General features: G+C 38.6%; 1 protein-coding gene and 1 long non-coding RNA gene across 17 annotated transcripts in view; both read left to right on the plus strand.

The window, feature by feature from the left end:
• Nucleotides 1–17,314, plus strand: part of Klf12 (Kruppel like factor 12) — a 430,087-nt gene that overhangs the window by 401,500 nt on the left and 11,273 nt on the right. The gene's annotated exons all lie outside the window — the stretch shown is intronic.
• Nucleotides 471–7,569, plus strand: LOC125616314. The gene is made up of 3 exons (XR_007346937.1): nucleotides 471–485; nucleotides 3,020–3,029; nucleotides 5,431–7,569. It is a non-coding gene; the product is annotated as an uncharacterized LOC125616314 (long non-coding RNA).

Genomic DNA, 17,314 nt, shown 5'->3' on the forward strand with positions numbered 1-17,314 from the left:
AAGCTGGCCTCTTACCCACCTCCACCCTTTGATCGTGTTTTCCTACTTTTTTTTTTTTAAATCCTTTTCCTTCAAATAGCAAACAAAATGAAAAATGAGAATGTAATAGACATAGGTCTATGGGGAGTTTTAAAAACATGTCCACATTATTCTATTTGATTCTCACTGGTATCTTTTTATTTCAGGAGAAGATTTTTAGTATTCACAGATTATAGAGAATAAATTGAGATCACAAGTGATTGACAGACTTTGCCCATCCTCCTCTTGCTCACCCACCCACCTGACAAGGAAATGAGCTGATGAGTCTTCACTTAGACCCCTACCAACCCATGTTCTGCCTTGGGTACCCCTCAGCCAGCATCCTCTGGCTTCCTGGGCTTGTGGGTCCCCCAGGATTCCCCAGTGGGTGGGTGGGGGCACTGGCAAGAGACTAGAGGAAGGCCTGCAGACACACCATCCGCCCAAGGAAAAGTGGTGACTGGAGTGTGTGATGCTTAAAGGAGCAGAAGGAACAGGGAAATGCATGCATACACTTTTTTAATAAACAAGCAGGCCCAGTCCAGTTCCTGTCCTCATCAGCAATCAGACCTCAGCATCTGCCTCTAACTGGAAACTTGAAGTGCGACAGATTCCGGTGTGGCTGTGTAAATAGTTCTCATCTCAAACAGTAAAGTAACCATGTGATGTCAATCATTCCCCAGCACAGGTAGCAAAATACTGTAAATGGGCCTTATTGGCCTTGACTTAGCTCTGTCCTTCCAGAGCTGCACTGAAGGGTCATCACTCCAAACCTTGAGCTGGGCACCATTGTCTGCAGTGAAGTTATGGCACAGGAGGCTGCCCGAAGTCCAGAGAGCATCAAAGAATCTGGAGTTTCCTTTTGTTCAACTAACACTTTACATACTTTTGACATTTCTCAATGACAGCTAACAGAGCACATTGCTCAAATTGCCTCTTCCCACATTTCCTCTTTGCTTCCCGAGCCTTTTCGGCTTCTACTTCCTTCTAGATTCTTCCCTCTCCTGTTGATTCTGGGTTTCCCCAGGAGAGTCGTTCATGTGTTTCTTCGGTACTGTTTTTAAATCAATTTCTTTATCATGAAGGCAAAGAATGAATTTAAAGACTTTGAAGTCAAATAAGCTGATTCTCTCCCATCAGTAAATGGTGAACACACATCGGAGCAGAAAGGGTGATCAGGCCACACTACTCACTTTTTATGGGGTCATTTCTGTGATTTGTTTTGTTTTGTTTTTTTATGTTCTGTTCTCAGTGAATCATCATATACTTTGAGTTATTCTCCGTGTGCTTTCTGGAATATATATGAACTTCATCTTCACACAGACACCTCTGTTCCACTTTATCCAAAGTGATGAATGGTGAAAGAGGAAGATTTCTAATCTGTACTATTAAATGATTTAACTCTGTGGCATTATAGGAGTACATCTTACGGGTTTTAAAATATACTGTTAAGAGTAGAGGACACATCATATATGCACCATACTTCAAAGCAACATCAACCTTGAATGCTGAACTTGAGTTAACTAGCTTGGCTTATTAATGGGATGAAGTCATAGATGTGGAGAGTCACGATGGACTTCGTATGTCACAGTCCAGCGTGTTTCCTAATTAGGGGAATCCCTTGCCTGTCATCTCTCAGACAGAGCCCGTCGCTGCCAGGCGGTTTTCTGAACACTGACATGTATTTTCTCTTATTTGATCCTCACAGCAACCTGGTGTTCCAGCTGCTTGGATCTCTTTTGCACAAGTGTAGCTCTCGCTTAAGCATTTTTTCTCACTACTTATTTTTCCACCTCCCATCATTACTTCAAGTGACAACTTAGTCTGCAGGACAAGTTGGGTGAAATTTAAGGGTAGAGTCCCCGTCTCTGAGAGCATGGAACTATCTCACATAGCACTATTTGGGTCTCAGAACCTTCTGTGGGGATGGGATGCCTCGGATGATCGCACTGTAACCCAGCTTGCTGGCCCTGGCTTTCATGAACACTGCAGTGGACCACTGCCATCTCCATTTCCCCAAGCCACCCCCACCCCCCATCCCCCCAGTTCTCTCAGCCATGCTTTTCAAGCTGTACTCTGACTTTACCACTGTGTCTCTGAAAGTTTTCATACCACACATTGAGGAAACTGATCCTGTTTATGGATTTTCTCTTAATATATTCAAAAGTAAGGTGAAGTCTTTAAGCAGTAGACACTGCCTGTAAGCGACCCAAATCAACTACTGCTGCCAACTAGGTCTAGTTTATCCCTTGTACCTATAAATGATTTCTTTGAGACCTAAACAGGCACTGTTGTACTATAGTTGGAGCTTACCCTCCAATGATGGGTTCTCTTGGAGCAGTGTGTTCCATATCTTTCAAAGTGATTAGCACCAGCTAGAGATACGGAACAGACTCGTTGTGAGGGTGACAAGCACCTTTTCCATTCTGGGAAATAATTATTCTATACCCATTGTACTGAGTTGGTCACTTTATTCTGATAAATTGAAATAATTCGAAACCTCTCCTTCCCTTTTTGCTTTTAGTACTTCTGCACTGTCCTTCAGTTTCTCCATCTTTGCAAGTTAAAGGATGGATGTATTGAATAGGACAGGTTCAAGGAAAAGCCCTGAGACATGATCCTAGAGACCCTATCCAGGTGTGTCTAAATCCTTTAACTGACAGCTAATTACCCTATTTCCAGCCCACATTTCTCTATCTCACAGCTACATCAAAATGTCCTTGTGAAGTTCCTGACCAAAACCAAGATGTACCAAATCCACTTATCTATTTAACAGAGAGATAAGTTATAGTCAGCCCTTTGGATCTGAGGCTTCCACCTCTGCAGATTCAACTAACATTGGATCAAAGATATTTGGTAATAAAAGTCCCATCTGTTTGAACATATACAGTCTTCTTTCCTTGTCATTGTTCCCTAAGACATACAATATAACATCTATTAATGTAGCATTTACACCTTGTTAGGTTTTACATGTAATCTAGAGATGATTTAAATTATACAGTAAGATGTGTGTACGTTATATGTAAATATGACAACATCTTGTATACGGACCTTGAGCATCTGTGAGCTTTGATATGTACTTGGGGTCAGGGATTCCAGGAAACCAGTCCCCCTCAGATTCTAAGGAACAACTGTATTCTATGCAGGTGTGGTCTCCTGAACTATCAGTCTAGTAACATTTTTAAATAGAAAGAATGAAATTTTGTTAATTTGCTGTAACTGGTTCAAAGTGAGCATGTGCTGGCTTCTAATTTATAATTGTATGCATGATTTCGTAACTTAGTGTTCAAAATGTAGTCAACACTGGTTCTACAGAAATTCAGGTTGGATTGCATGCCTTTAATGCACATCTTCTCAGCCTTACCTTTACTTCAGGCGGATTGAGTAAGTTATTTGTGTATGACCAATAATAATTCACGTGGAGCTTGGGATTATACCAGATGATTTTCGAAAGCCACGCACGCTATCGGAGAGGAGCAAATGGCAATGGGAAACTTTCTCTGAGGCAGTCGCATTAATTTTTGCCTCTAACACTTGATCCCACTGTGCTTTAAGAGGACCTGGTCTGTTATCTGTTTATTTTGGTCTTAGGAATTTAATTGGTATGAATGTTAAAGAGGAACCATTTTCTAGGTATTAGCAAGGAAATTTAGGGGGGAAAAGGAAATGCCAAGGAGAGCCTATTTAAATATAAGAATTATCAAATATATTTTGTTAATGTGCAGTTTAGATAATAACATAAAGATGTGACCAAGGAGTTTGAAATGCCTTTAATGTACTAACACCTGCGAATGCTAAATTGTTTAAGGCATGTTAGAAATTCATCAGTCATATCACATTAATGTCAGCGGGTTCATTGTTCATATACTGTCTTCTACACAACATAGTGTATGCTATGCTTAAGTGAATGTGTAGTTTATTTAAATCAAAAGGTGTTTAAAGCTATGCTATCCATTACTATGCCCTATGGGTTTTCCTTATTTTAAACTGGGTTCGATCCTCAGCACCACATAAATATAAAATATATTGTTTCCACCTATAACCAAAAAAAAAAAAGAAAAAAGAATTGTGTAGCATATTAAATGATGTGTATTTGCATTTTAGAGGACAATTTAGGTATTTCTAATAATTAAAAGAAAATAGAATTCTCACTATTTTCTGAAAAATAAGTGCCCTGGAATTTTAAAATACACTACAAGCAAATAATACTCACACGTCGGTTATGCTTCAGCCACTAGATGGAGCCCTAGACCCGAATGTTGGGTCTGCTCTAGAAGAGGCTCTGAAAAGCAGAAACTAGAACTCTCTGGTGGTATGTATGACATGGCATTAAAATGAAACGTGACTGTCAGTGTTCTGCAGAATATTGAATTTAATGACTAACAAAAAAGGGCAAAATTTAACTTAAAAGCAGATTTTCTTCCAAAAAAGTTAAGAGCAACATTTCCATTTCAAATGAATCTGGAAATATTTTATATTACAAATCTATCTCCTGCCCCCTAATAAATCTATGAGATTCAATAGTCAATCTTGTTAATACTAATTTTAATTCATTTGAAAACTGCACACATCTAAATCTTAAACATTAGTGAACTTAAGCAGTCACATCTCTTATGTGTCTGGTTTTATTAAAAATTAATTCATATCAGAATTTTGTACATAAAGGAAGTTTACTCATAGGAATGCTTAAAATATTAACCAATTCTGATTTAACAATTTCTGAAATTTGTTCTTTCCTACCTTTACAAATGAAGGAAACTATAAATTATTTAATAAGTTTCCCTTGATTATGAAGCCTTGGTCATTAATATCAGATGCCTTATTAACTTATTTAATACATGTTAATTGCATTTGATTGTATATTTGAAATGCACTTACACAGATGCACACCCTGTTCCACACACACTGATCGTAAATACCTACACTTTTTCCCCATCAGTTTTTACTGCTATTCATACATTTTTTGACATCTTTTTTTCTGGATGAGATTATGAAGTGGTTTGAGGAGATTCCTACAAAGAAAATCATGAGTTTTTTGACAGCTGTGCATCCTAGTGGCCTTGGTACACAGGTGCTTGTGGTTGTTAGATCTTACCTGCAGATAAGTGGGCTGCTACTGCTCATGATTTTGCATCTGCATCATTAAATAGCTTATTCCGCATAAAACTGCACTTCTGACCTCTCCATCTGGATTTGTTGTTAGATAAAATACAGGGCTCAGTGATGCACAATAATGCATCGTTTAAGAGCAAATTGATATTTTTCAAGGAGAAATCCTCTCCCAGGAAGTTGTTTGTAAGTCCTGATTAAGCAGTCCACAAGTACAAGAGAGATGGTTATCTCAGTCCATTTTATGTTGCTGATAACAATACCACAGGCTGGGTAAGTTATAAAGAAAAGAGGTTTGTTTAGGCTCATGGTTTTGGTCCAAGTTTGGAGGGCCACATGTAGTGATGATCTGTCTTCCTGATGGCAGAGTCCTGAGATGGCTGGTGCAGAGCATGAGCCAGGAAGTGCGTGGGAGACCCAGCGAAACTGGCTTTTATAGCAGACAATCTTTAGAGATAAGACATTAACCCATTAATTCATGAATCGCACAAATTGATTAACCCATTCCTGAGAGCAGAGCCCTAATCACCTCCAAATAATCCCACCTGCACCCACCTCATCTCTTACAATGGGGTTAAATTTCAACATGACCTTTGGGGGGGGCAAATTATATTCAAGGCTTGGTAATGAATAATTGCTGAGAAATAAGAAGCTAGAATAAAAATATCCAACATTTCAAGTTAGGAAACAAAAGCTTCAATCTGTCTTTAGCCTCTACCCATTTGCTAAACTTTGAGAAACTACCTAACTTGTGAGAATCTCAGATCTTCTCTTTTAACTTTGAACATAAAGCTACCAAGTCATTACATAATTGTTACCTGAGACATCAGTTTTAAAAATCCCACAAGTATAGTAACCCACACATCATAAGGATGCAATAATTATTTGTTGAACTGAAATTATCTGTGTAAGGATGTAGCTATAGGTATGTTATTACTGTGAACAGTAGGTTTAAAGCAAAAAAAAAAAAAAGTTCTGGATAATTTAGTATATATTATATGAGCTATGATTACATAATCTTTTTACTTTGGATGTAACTAAATTTAAAATTTTTATAATATAGGTGTTTTGGACTAAAGCTAATTGTCTAATAAGCCCATTTTGTTACCATTATAATAAATAATCCTTTAAAGAATATATCTTATTTATTTATTTAGGTATCGGGGAATGAACTCAGGAGTGCTTAGCCACTGAGTCACATCCTTAGCCCCTTTTTTATATTTTTATTTAGAGACAAGGTCTTGCTAAATTGCATAAGGCCTCACTAAGTTGCTGAGGCTGGCTGTGAACTTGGGATCCTTCTGCCTCAGCTTCCTGAGCCGCTGAGATTATAGGCATGTGCCACCACACTCGGCAAGGAGTATATTTTAACTACTTAGTAAAACATTATAGTCTTTCATTTGATAGAGCCCATTCATAGACAGATTTAACTGAACAGCTATCTATTGAGCATTTTCTGTCACCATAATTTTTTTTTCCCAAAAAGCATAACCCCCATCCCCAGTAAACCTGTCCGTAAGTGTGCTGGATAAGACACAGGAATAGTCATAACAAAAGCCAAGCGTGCAATGCTACAAGCTCCCGACCCCTCAGCTGTGCCTGTGAATGGATCTCCAGGTGCGCCCCGCTCTGTGGAGCTTATGCGTACGTTCTTCCCCCAGCCTGCCTAGAGGCCTCCTTTCTTCCTACTCTCCAGTTGGTGAACTCCCGTCTTGTCTTCCAAGCTGCCTCAGTGTCTTCTTGTCTTTTCAGCTCTCTGACCTTGCTCCTTCCCTAGGCAGGCAGACTTTCCATCCTTTCAGACTCTGTTGCAGTGCTTTGATGGCAGAAGAGAAAGTATGTGGGAAATGTTGAAGCAGTAGGAACAAGACACGGCAGCTGATTGGACATGGGGTAGGGGAGAAAATGCCTCTGAGAATGTCCAGGGTGTGTGGATAGGAGAAAGGAATGCTATTAACAGACATGGAGGTCATGAGCAGAGGGGGCTGGAATTTCCTGAGGACTGGCCAGGTCCAAGCATTGTGCCCAGCTCTGCAAGTGCTTGACATGTTTTCACTGTATGGAAAGAAGTGGGGGCAGGGAGATTGGAACCCATGTCCACGGCCAAGTATGAAAAAGCAGTGGGACTGGGACTGAGGCTCCAGTTTCTCTGGGACTTGTTCACTTGTCATTACACCCAGACCCAGACAAATTTTCTCATAACCTCCAGGCTCCCCTCTTCACCGGGGGTGCATTCCTCTTCATGTACACCTAGCAGTACATACCCACTTATTTAGCATAGGCCGTTCAGGTACGTTGAAGACAGGCAGAAAGAGTTCAGTTGTTCAGGGTTTTTCACTAGTGTGAACTGGCCTTTCTCCCCAAGTCTACTGAAATTTTGCTTGTTAGAAAGCTAGTGAGAGGACATGGACCAGAAGGATTAATCATTAAATAAAATTAAATAGGCAGGCTCTTGAGCACTGGCTCAGCACGTGGCTGTTTGCATACTAATGGATGTGATGTAAAAATGCAGAGAGCAAGGTGTCCTGAATCTGATGGGGCAGACAACCACATCCGAACTATCCACCATAGAAAGCATGATGGGAAAGGCAGGAGTGAGCTTTATCTCTGCAAGTTGAACTTGATCACAGCAGCACTGAAGAGGTCTTTGGTCCTGCCTGGAGGGAACCAGTGAGCATCTTCTACATATGCAGACCTCGTAGTGCTGACCCAAATACCTGTTTTTAGTCTAGGTTGGTAACAACATGCTATGAAAGTTTTGCAAGTATTGTACTTAAGTTCATTATTGGGGAGGGAGTTATTTTAACCTCTCAGAGAGTTACTGTTTAGAAACATGTTGGACCTAAGGTGTGTAGTGATCTGAGTGCAGGTGACTTGGCTATACATATCTGACTCAGTTTTGTTATAAAAGTTTTAATCTTGTTTGATTTAAAAAGTGGAGTTTTGTTCATACACTTAGGAAAAGACTTCTAAAACAGCCTACTAATATCTGTTAAATGAATATGGGACTAAATAAGTTTTGTTTTGGAATTCTGTTTCTGTTAGCACATAGATCATCAGTGACAGTGAAAGGTTAAAACCACCCTGAGATCTTTATGGAGCTTCCTTTGCTTTTGGCTTTATTAATATATAAAATAATCTCCATCAAAACTATGTGAAAAAGAAAGTGTTGGCTAACACTCTCTCCAGCCATAGTACATCCTTGTGTTCTGCCTGAGAATAACTAGGTTTTAATTGTTGGTCATTTTATCCTGAGTGGCAAGATTAATTGCTACTAATATAAAATTGATGGCTTTGATGGAATTATTAAATATGATAAGGAGCTATATTTTGGTAGAATATATATTTATCATTGAAGAATATATAAAAAGATTCCTAATGCTCATTAATTTAATTAAAAGATTCATAACTAAGAATAAAAAGAATTACAAAATACACCTGTTACTTTAAAGATCACAGTAACTAATGTTCATTTGAGCAACAGAATACAGGGTACAGTCACATATTCAGTTACTAATTTCATTTATGTATCTTTTTGTGGTGTTGGGGTTTGAACCCAGGGCCTCTTGCATGCTCAGCAAATACCTGCCATTGAGTATATCCCCATGTCCCCACCCGGTTACTTATTTTAAGGGTTTAAAATAAAATATTTGCTTAAAGACTAGACCTATATATGCCAACAGTCTTTCTGTCTATTTTTATTTATTTTTGTGCTGGGAATCAAACCCAGGGCCTTGCACATGGGTTTAGGCAAGGGCTCTACCACTGAGCTACACTTTCAACCATTGCATCAGTTTTAAATGAAACCTCCCTGATCTATCTTACTTTTCAAAAAGTGTGTTAATCCATTACACTAGAAAGAAAATCATAAAATGACTAGAACACAACACAAGTCTAACAAAAGACATTACTTTTATATTGAGTCTTGTATGTTCTGTTTTTAAAGGAAAGGAGTTTTTGTTTTGTTTTTATGGTGCTGGGGCTTGAACCAGGACCTCATACATGCTAGGCAATTGCTTTACCACTGAGCTAAACCCCTTAAGGAAGAACTTGAATTAAAATGGTTTCATTCATTAAATCAGCAAGTATTTCTTAGCACTGGGCACTGCATTAGGCCCTGAGGACACAGTGATGAAGGGGCTCAGAGCCATCCTCTGTACCACACTGCAGCATGGGGCAGGCAGATAGGAAAACCTTCTGTCCATCGTGGTGGGGTGTTTTGAGAATTTTAAAACAGGCATGCCCAAAGAAATATGGGGCCAAGGAGTGAAATGATCACATTGTCTTTCAGAAAGTCTGTTTGAAATATAGGGAAGATAATAAACTGGACAGAGTAGGATATAATATGTAAAACCATCAGACATTGGCCCTGGTGAAAGATGGCAAGAACATAAAAGTAGCCACTGTGGGGGTTAACTGGGAAGGACAGTTGGACAACTATTTGGAAGGAAGAACCAGCACATGTAATCATAAGGGCGGGGCAGGTAGGGAATACCTGTCCTACTTCTAGACGAAGAGACCAAGAAATCTTATCAACTAGACAGTTTTATGACTTGGTTCAACCTGTGTAGATGTGGTTACCTTTTTTTCCTGGTAGCAAAACAGGAGGAAGGACATGTCTCATTTAGCTGGTACTGATGAGTAAGATTTTGGTCATGCTGAGGTTGCTTTTGACCTCCAGTTGGGAATGCCCTATATCCCTTCTGGTCCATAGATACTTCAGGATCTTTCTCTTCTGTCTTGTGGGTGAAAGCCGTGGGAACTAAGGGCAATCCATGCGGGTGATCAGAAAAAGTCAAAATCTTGGGGAACATTTATGTGACGGGTAGAAGAGACTTCTGCAAAAAAAAAAAAAAACTAAAGAAAAAGCACCAGACACATAGGAAAATAAGAGTTGTTATGCATGGAAATATAAACTCAGAACAGCCTAATGTAATGTCCTTTGACCTTGAACTTTCAGTAACGTATATTTTTATTATAGGATTGTTTTTTAATTCCTGGGTCAGAAGGATGAGGTGCAGGGTTCACAAAATTGCATGACTTGGAAGGAATGACTTAGGTTCTCAGTCTGCTTGTCCAGTTTTGACCGGCTATCCCAGTTTATTAAAACAGTAATTTAAAATATTGAGAGACAACATGACTAGGGGTGAAGACGCATACTAACTGGATGACTGGCAAAATAGGGTTAGTTATTGCCAATGCTCCATTAGCAAATTGTCAAAGTTAAATGAGTTAATATCCATAAAGCTCTTAGCACAAACTATGGTGCATGGAAAGTGTTATATGTTTTAGCAAATGATATTTCCGTCAAAGATATCCATTATATAGCTGTGTGGAGAAGAAAGAAAGGACCCACTTCGTCTTATTTACACTTAATGAAAAAGTCAATTAATTCAGCCCAGAAAATTCAGGGGAGTGAAAACTGACATATTGATTATTCATTTGATTGAATGGACAAGACCAAACCAAATGGAGCAAACATGTTATAGAATGGATTGGCCCATATAGTTGTTGAATACTTAAGATATTTTTTAAAAATCAGGATCAGAAGTGACATCAGTTACTTAAAAATGTATTTTTAAAATATTAAACAACATCCATTTTCAACTTTGTGTTATTTATATTTCTTTGCAAAAACAAAAATAATTTATTTCATTACTATAAAATAGCCCTTATCAAGCACCTATCATTTGCCAGGCTCATAGCATGTGCATTTTTGAGTTTCCCACAGAACTGTAGAAATAGTTACTATACCTGTTCTACAGATGGGGAACCTGTGGTTCAATAAACTCTCCAGCCTAGGAACTACGTGGAAGTCAGCGATGGAGCTTAGTTTTGGCCATTCTCCCTGTTTTAAAGCTTGTGGTGGTTTATGCTACCTTAACCCATGAAGGAGGGCAGGCATATAGCCTCGTCTATCCCTGGATGACTCACAAGGCCTTGTAATCTCAGCTCGCTCTTGGTCTCATTTTTTTTTTTATTTCCTCATTGAAAGTACCCAATTTCCTTCCAGATCTGAAATTCTGTGAACTTTCATGAACTAATGTAACAGAAACCAGAAGACAAGATAGGAATCTTGATTGTTTTTTTTTTTCTTTCTCATATGCAAATACCATTCCTCAAGTGAAACAGATTGTCACAGCAAATATGTTCAGCCTTGAATGTAATGAAGCTCATTTGTCAGTGTCTGGGCCCTGTAACTTTATAAGAGTTAAACAGGGACATATTTCAGAAATGCACTTCTGAACTTAAGAAAATGCCTATGTTTCCTGTTGCAAAAAGTATTCCTTTTCAGTTGCTTGAGAAAATAGCAGAGAGGCGCTGATGAGAACATGGTGTTTTGTTTAACACGGGCCTTTTGAAACTGCACATTCCTCTGGAGTGTACTGCTCACCGTCCTTTTAATATGAAAGGGCACCTGTCTTTTGTCTGGTGCACACTTTCCTTTCAGCATTTCAGATGGTGAAGTGGGAGATGCGTGAAAAAGTTATTTTTGTTTGGAGAGTTTTGGGAATCCATTCAATACCTGGTGTTTTCTTTAGACTTTATTATGCCTTCTGCTGGGTAAATGTCATGAAAAAGCATTTAGGGACTCTTAATCCTTTTCTTTAACCAAAATTGAAAGAGACAGGCTTCTCATAATAAATCAGTTTGTGTTGACTGTTTCAAGAAAGAAAGAAAAGAAAAGAAAAAAAAAAAACTCTGATGTGAGTCTTTATTTCCCAGGACACTTAATTAATAAGTGTCTCAGGACACGTATTCTATTTAAATAATACCTGTGAATACACACACAGACACATTCACATGTTGGCAACATATGCATTTAAAGTTGTATTTACTGTGAACTCCAAGTGTGGAGTTTTTAGAACAAAAAATAGCAAACTTTTTTTTTTTGTATGTTCTCTTTTTCAGTCTTTAGAGGCCTATTCACTTTGATGAATAGAAGCTCCTGCTACTAGTTTTGGTTAACAAGTTCCTCTTTTGGAAGCCTTCAGAGTTCGTCTCAGGTTTTTTACAGAACTGGTGAAAGGCAGATTGTGCTGAAAATGGTCGGATTCTTTTATTAAAATGCAAAAGGTGGAAATTGCTTAAGAATTTCTCATGGAATGCAGAGAATCATGTTAGAATTTAAACCTAGATGTTAATAAACTGTACCCCAAGGAGTGCCAAGGTACTATCCAGTGATCTACCAATCACTCAGCCAGTGTCCTTTGATTTTTCTGAGATAATCAATTTTGTGTCTTAAACATCAGTTTCATGTCTTAATCAAAAAAATCATGTTCTGAGACTCATGGCTAAAGAAATATATCTTTTTCTATAATTCTACTATTTCATAGGATTAACATAAGAAACCAGAATCCTTGGTGATTTGATGTTAGAATCCAAACTTTAGGTTATTTTGAAAAATATTGAATATGTTTTCAAAGATTTTGCCAAAGGGGCATTGTACGTGTACTTGTGGGTTGAACAAAAGGAGCAAAGAAGGTAAGCAGGTTATTTTTACTTTTGGCTTGTTTCCAGGGAAAACAGTTGGGAATAACACATTTGCAGAATCCTCATTGAAGCGCATTTCAGAAAAATTCACTATTTCTGAAGATATTAATGGAAATATTACCATTAATTACATTACCATTGTTCATCCTGATGCAGCGCAGCTGTGTCTAGTAGCAGCCCTGGGAGGTGCCCACCACCCATTATTGTCCAAGTCAACTCTTTCCATAGGAATGTTTTCAGGGAAAAATTCACCAGCCATTCTTTCTGTCCCTGCCACTTGACTTTTTAAAATTAAACTTAGCCTTCTACTTTCTCACAAGTTCTTAAGGAAAGAAGACAAAAAATGGAAGCAAGATTCTATTCTTCATTATAGCCTTTCTGGGCTCGTGTGCATATCCATCTGTGTGTTTTACAAACTTATTTATCATTTTAATTAGTGTTTCTCTTACATCCTGAAGTTAGTTCCTGTTATCTTAATGTGTTTATAACATTGTACCCTGTAAATTGTGTTTCAAAGCACAAACATAAATGGAAAACAGCGCAGTAGCTATAAATTTTTTTAACCATTTCTAAAACTTGGCTAGTCCAAAGAGCATTTAATGTGTGCATGTGTACACATTTTTTTTTTTTAACAAAATTCTAGGCCCCGGGTAGGTACAATTGATACAGAGGTCTCTTTTGAGTGAGTGGCAGAAGGCAGCTCCCGGCCTGGTCAGTGGAACCATCTCTTCTTCCTAGTACTCATAGCTTAGCCTCAAATTTGAAAAGAAATTGGGAGATCTTTTCTTTTTGCTTCTCTCTTTTCATGGAGAGAGAATGCTTAAGCTCCAGTTTTATTCATGAGACAATGGAGAGAAGGAAATATGCATAAGATTTTTGTTGTTTAGATAGTAAAAAAAAGATAGTACATATTTTTGTAAAGAAAAATCTAATGGTGCGGTGGCCCATGCCTGTATTCCCAGTGGCACAGGAGGCTGAGGTAGGAGGATCCTGAATTCAAAACCAGTCTCAGCAACTTAGAGAGGCCCTAAGCAACTCAGTGAGACCCTGTCTCAAATATAAAAAAGGGCTGGGGATGTGCCTAAATGGTTGAGAGCCCCTGGGTTCAATCCCAGTACCAAAAAAAGACAAGAAAGAATTCTAAGGGAAAGTCATTTATTAGTCAGATAATTAAATATGCTGTTTTCTAACATACTTGGTCACATCTCATAGATTGCTCTTAAATTTTGCAGTTCTTCTGCTCCACATCTGTGGACTCAAACAAATCTTTGTTGTCAATTTCTGTCTTCTTTGCCCCTAACTCTTTGAAATAATTTCCATTGTCTAACTTCTTACTTTCTGACCCTTCCCACATTGTGGATCTCAAACTCAGTAGAACAGCGGCTTATCCTTGTCCATAGGGGCCATTTTAATGAAGGGTGGGACTCCATCATTATGTAGAATCCTTACTCTTTTTTTTATTTTTTATTTTATTTTTACTTATTTTGTTAATTTGTTGTAATTAGTTACACGTAATAGTGGAATGCATTTTGACACTTGTATACAAATAGCGCACAACTTTTCCTCTGGCTGTGCATGATGCAGAGTCACACCAGAAATGTAATCATACATGTGTATGGGATGATAATGTCCAACTCATTCCACCATTCTTCCCACCCCCACATCCTTCCCTCCCCTCACTCCCCTCTGTTCAATCCAAAGTTTCTTCATTCTTTCCTCCTCCCATTATGGATCAAATCCACTTATCATAGAAAACATTCAGTCTTTGGTTTTTGGGGTTTGGGCTTATTTCGCCGAACTTGATATTTTCCAGTTACATCCATTTACCTACAAATGCCATAATTTCATTCTTCTTTAAGGCTGGGTAATATTCTATTGTGTATAGATACCATATTTTCTGTATCCATTCGTCTGCACCTAGGTTGGTTCCATACTTTAGCTATTGTGAATTGAGCTGCTATAAACATTGATGTGGCGGTGTCACTGTAGTATGCTGTTTTTAAGTCCTTTGGGTATAGACCGAGGAGAGGGATAGCTGAGTCAAATGGTGTAGAACCCTAACTCTTAATTCCCAGGTAAAGTTGAGAGAGACATTTCTGACCTTTAGCCATTCTGACCACCACCTTCACAGGTGAGGTTATGATGCTTTTTTAATGAGCATAAAAGATTCCACAGATATTTTTATAAGTCTGATAGAACTGGATGAGCCTTTTAAGATAGTTACTCACTTCCTGATGCCTGGAACTCTCCTATGTGAACTGTTTGTTATGAAACTATTTGTTATGGCCAGGCACACAGCATGTATGACCAGGACCACATGGTCACATGCATATGTGGAATATATAAAGTCACCTCCTAGAAATTGAGAATAGAGTGGTGGTTACCAGAGGTGGGGGGCAGCAGGTGACCCATGGGATGAGTAACCCTGGGTTGGGAGTAGGAAGTTTAGGTGTGCACAGTAGGGTGGCTATAAAAAATGATAATATACTGTCCATTGCAAAAAGCTAGAAGAAAGGATTTTGAAAGTTTTCACTGTAAGGAAATGATAAATGTTTGAGGAGACAGATATGTTTAATCTGATTTAAACATTACATAGTAGATACATATTGAAACTTCACATGATAGCCCATAAATATGGGCAGTTTTTAGGTATTAGTTAAAAATTAATTTATATTTTTAAAAAGATAATTACTAATTTCACCTATAACTTCCCCTCCCCATGGCTTGATGAAGAATGAGGACATATTTACCATTAAATAAACAGTTATTTCAAAAAGTAAAAAAAAAAAAAAGATAACTACCTTATGTGTTCATTACTGAGAAAGGTCTTACAATTTGAATTAAAGATCATACTTTGTGAATTTGGATGCTATATCCAAAATATTCCCCCCCCATCTGAAACTAACAATCTATCATATATACTTCGATTCAATAAATTAATGCTTTCAAGAAGACTATATAAAGCAGAAGTGCCCACCTCTTTTATCTGGGGTCACCAGTTTCTGTAGAGGGCTAGTGCTTAGGCACTGAAGGCCATACATTTTGTGTTGTAACTACTAAACTCCACTCTCACTGAAAAATAGCCAAAACAAAATGTAATGCTGCTATGTTCCAATAAAAACTCATTTATGGACATTAAAATTTAAATTCATATGATTTTTCAAATGTAAAAACAAGTCCCTCATTTGATCTTTTTTTTTCAACCTTTAGAAATTGAAAAATGAAGCCAGATGCAGCAGCTCCCACCTGTAATCCAGCTACTAGGAAGACTGAGGCAGGAGGATTACAAGTTTGAGGCCAGCTTGGGAAACTTAGACACTATCTCAAAAATAAAAAGGCTAGGGATATAGACCGGTGGTAGAGCGCTTGCCTAGCAGGTCTCTGGATTCAATCCCTAGTGTGGCAAAAAGAAGTAAAAATTAGGACCATATTATAATACTCCCTGCTGTAGATTTTAAAGTGGAAAGGGCATAGCTATAGTTATTGTCAAAATAAAAGTAAATATATAATGATTTCATTTTGAGGAATAAGCCTGACAATTTTTCATGCCTAAATGGAAAGCAAGACAGCACCTGAGTTAGTAAATACACTGTCTCTCCTGTGGGCCAGGCCAGCTGCCCACATTCTCGTTGAGATGGGCCTAGAAGCTCTTACCTGCTTCCTCCTGCCCCTGCATACTTTTAGGCCATCCAGTTACACAGCCCCTCCTCCATCTTCAGTGTCAAGGATGGGGCAGCTGCTTGGTAAGACAAGAGCTCACTCAGAGAGAAGCACGTTCTCCTTCACACTACTGAGCCATGCTTTTCCCACTAAGAATATTCTTTATTCTACCAGGTGTTGTGGCACACACCTGTAATCCCAGCAGCTGGGGAGACTGAGGCAGGAGGATTGTTAGTTCAAAGCCAGTCTAAGCAAAAGTGAGGCACTAAGCAACTCAGACCCTGTCTCTAAATAAAATATAAAATAGGGCTGGGGATGTGTCTCAGTCAAATGCCCCTGTGTGTAATTCCCAGTAACCCCCCCACCAAAAAAAAAAAAAAAAAGGAAGAAGGAGGAAAAAAAAGATGCTTTATTCTTCAGCTTTTAACATGATTCCATCGTGACACAGAACAGAGCTAGGAGATGCCCACTGATGACAACCAACCAGCTACCCGAGCTCAGTGCACCAAAGATGGATGTGAGTTTTGTGTTTGTGTGTGGTACTGTGGTTGAACCCGGGGGAGCTGTACCACTGCTACATTCCCAACCCCTTTTTATTTTAAGACATGTCTCTTAGTTGCCACAGCTGGCCTCAAACTTGAGATCCTCCTGCCTCAGTTTAGCTAGTCACTGGGATTACAGACATGTGCCACCGTGCCTGGATGATGGTTGTGATTTTTTTTCATTTTTTTTTTAATTTGAATTTGTTACATATGAGAGCAGAATTTATTACAATTCATAGTGCACATATAGAGCACAGTTTTTCATGCCTCTGGTTGTACACAAAGTAGAGTTACAACATTCATGTCTTCAATCATGTAATTAGGGTAATGATGTCTAACGCATTCCACCATCTTTCCTACCCCCACGCTCTCTCCTTTCCCCTCCCTCCCCTTTGCCCTATCTAAAGTTCCTCCATTCCTCCCATGCTCCCCCCATTGCCATTATGAGGCAGAATCCTCATATCAAATAAAACATTCAGCCTTTGGTTTTT

Source organism: Marmota marmota, unplaced genomic scaffold (assembly GCF_001458135.2).
Source record: "Marmota marmota marmota unplaced genomic scaffold, marMar, whole genome shotgun sequence".
Lineage (NCBI taxonomy): Eukaryota > Metazoa > Chordata > Mammalia > Rodentia > Sciuridae > Marmota > Marmota marmota.